The 2,836-nt window shown below is 49.6% G+C and overlaps 1 protein-coding gene across 2 annotated transcripts in view; it reads right to left on the bottom strand.

Annotated features, from left to right (window-relative positions):
• TOM1 (target of myb1 membrane trafficking protein) overlaps positions 1-2,836 on the bottom strand; it is a 52,841-nt gene that overhangs the window by 45,020 nt on the left and 4,985 nt on the right. The window lies entirely within an intron of this gene.

Below are 2,836 nucleotides of genomic sequence, written 5' to 3'. Positions count from 1 at the left end.
TTTTTTTTTTTTCTAAAACCAGAAGAGTGGAAGTCTGGGACCTTACTCTTATTTCTTTGAGCTCGCTAAGGTTAAGAATAAAACCTATTTGCCAGTTCTATCCATAGGGGCAGGCAAAGGCCTTAATTTCCAAGTAAGAATCCGCTCCTCTCCACAGCCTGAAACCTGACCTGTCTGTGAATGTGGCGGCCACCCAGCCAGTGACTGCTCATTTGCCAGGGACACAAAGACCATCACAAAGGCTGCACTGGAGCCAGAATCCTGGGCTGGCACTTAGCTTGGCTACTAACTTAGACTGTGTCCCAGGAATGATAACATCAGTGAGAAATCACAACAGCTAATAATTACAGACATTTCCTGTCTGGCAGGAAGTGCTTTACAACACAACACAACAGCCCTATCTGATAGGTGCTATTATTATCCTCATTGTACAGATGAGGAAATTGAAGAACAGAGATGTTAAGTAACTTGCTTCAGGTGACAAAGCTGGTGAGGACTGAACCAGGACTCAGACCATTCAGTCTGACTCAAGCTCACCCTGGACTCTACTCATATGTGTGCAGCTGATACAAAGCCCTTTCTAGACAAAGCTCTGTCATCCTTAAGACAAAAACTTCGGGCTCTAATGTGGGTCCTGTACTTACGGATCAGGAACCAGAAGCTTCAAGGTATTAGGGCTCCCGCAGGCACGCTGTGGGGATAAGTACCCTCAAGCATCCCCAGTGTGGGTGCTCTGGTACCCCACTTTGAGGAACAGTGTGCTTCATCATTCTGCCTCTGGCCAGCTGCTCCGATTCAGGAGTCAGCAAACTATGAACCCACATGCCAAATTCAGACCCACCTGTATGGTCCTTGAGCTACAGGTGGTCTTTATATTTTTATATACTTGGAAAAAAAAAGCTGAATAATAATAATATTTCATGATATGTGAAAATTACATGAAATTCAAATTCCATTGCCCATAAATAGTTGTATTGGAGCACAGTCACTCTCATTCATTTACCTATGGCCTATAGCTGCTTTTGTGCTATAATGGCAGAGCCGGGTAGTTGCAGCAGAGACCATCTAGTTCAAGAAGCCACACGTATTTACTTAATGGCCCTTTATAGAAAAAGCTCACTGACCCTGGTCTAGTCCACTCTGCTAACTGACGCAGGAATCCTCTTTCTAGTTCTCCCTCCCCACCCCGGCTTCTGCCTTCATAGCTCCAGTGGTGGGGAGCTCACTACCGAATGAGACAGCCAGTTCCATCTTTGCAAGGCTCTAGGGATAGCTATTTATACTGAAACCGAACTGCTTATTCCTGTAACCATACACTCTGCCCTTGGGGCCTTGCACAATCAGTTCTATCAGTCCTCCCCAGCAGCCATCAGTTTTGCTTTGTTTTGTTTTTGAGATTGAGTCCCGCTGTGTCACCAGGCTAGAGTGCACTGGCATGATCTTGGCTCACTGCAACCTTCGCCTCCTGGGTTCAAGCAATTTTTCTGCCTCAGCTTCCCAAGTTGCTGGGACTACAGGCGCGTGCCACCACGTCCAGCTAACTTTTGTATTTTTAGTGGAGATGGGGTTTCACCATGTTGGCCAGGATGGTCTCGATCTCTTGACCTCGTGATCCACCCGCCTCGGCCTCCTAAAGTGCTGGGATTACAGGCGTGAGCCACCGCACCCGGCCCGCCATCCGTTTCTTTCTTCCCTCTGGCATCAACCCTTCCCTGTCCCTATATATACCCTCTGTTGTTCATTACCAATCCTCTGGGAAGCAGAGGGAGAATGACAGCACCTCTGTGTTGCCAATAGGGGAGACAGGCAATGGAGAGGGACCATGACATAGTGAGGAGCAGAACCAGAGCTGGAACCAGGTGTCCCACCTCCCAGCCTGGTGTCTCCTTGACATCGCTTAAGTGTCCACTTTTCAGCCCATCATTCCCCAGCTGGCCCCCCAGGGGCCTGAAGTGGTCTCTCACTTCTGTGATTCCTTCCTGTGGCTCCCCTGGCTTGGCTTTTGTGGATTCAAAGACAGCTCTCTTTGACTTTTTCACTTTTCCCCTCCAGGGCTCAGTCTTCAGGCTCTGGGCTCGTCTCCCCTCACACACAGCTCCTACCACCCCAACCACTGAGGCTCATCCCCAGGGACTGCTCACATTTACCATCTCTGTTGTTTGCAACTTGCTCTCGGCAATCAGCTAGGATTTGGACTCCAAGTGCTTCGGGGGTAGGCTGATAGCCAGCAATTGGGATTCTTGGAAACTGGGATTCTTGACATCTGTCTATAAAACAGAGCCAGTAAGATGTGTCCACAGAGAACACCTGGAAAGGGTTTGAAATCCTTGAAAGAAGAAGGCTGTGACAACACCAGCTGGTACAAAGGATCTGGAATCCTCTCAGCTATGGGTGCTGCCCTTGGGAAGCTCCCCTACTCATCAGTAAGGGAGAGGGACCTGCAAGTGTGGGATCCATGTGCATGTCCTTATCTGGGGGTAGAACAAGAGTTGTGGATCCTGGAAGGCTGGATGGACATCAATTCAAAAGAGGCACTGGGCAGCTCGAGGCAGTGTGGTGAGGTCCTCTCTGGACCCCAGTCTCTGCCAGTGTAAAATGAAGGGGATGGGCTGGAACAGCATTAGCATGACCTGGGAACTCGCCAGAAATTCACGTTCTAGGCCGGACGCGGTGGCTCACGCCTGTAATCCCAGCACTTTGGGAGGCCGAGGTAGGTGGATCACCTGAGGTCAGGAGTTTGAGACCAGCCTGGCCAACATGGAGAAAGCCCATCTCTATTAAAAATAAAAAAGGGCCGGGCGCGGTGGCTCAAGCCTGTAATCCCAGCACTTTGGGA

The sequence above is a fragment of the Rhinopithecus bieti genome, unplaced genomic scaffold (genome assembly GCF_001698545.2).
Source record: "Rhinopithecus bieti isolate Rb0 unplaced genomic scaffold, ASM169854v2 scaffold_19737, whole genome shotgun sequence".
Classification (NCBI taxonomy): Eukaryota; Metazoa; Chordata; class Mammalia; order Primates; family Cercopithecidae; genus Rhinopithecus; species Rhinopithecus bieti.
This window is presented reverse-complemented; position numbering and strand designations above follow the sequence as displayed.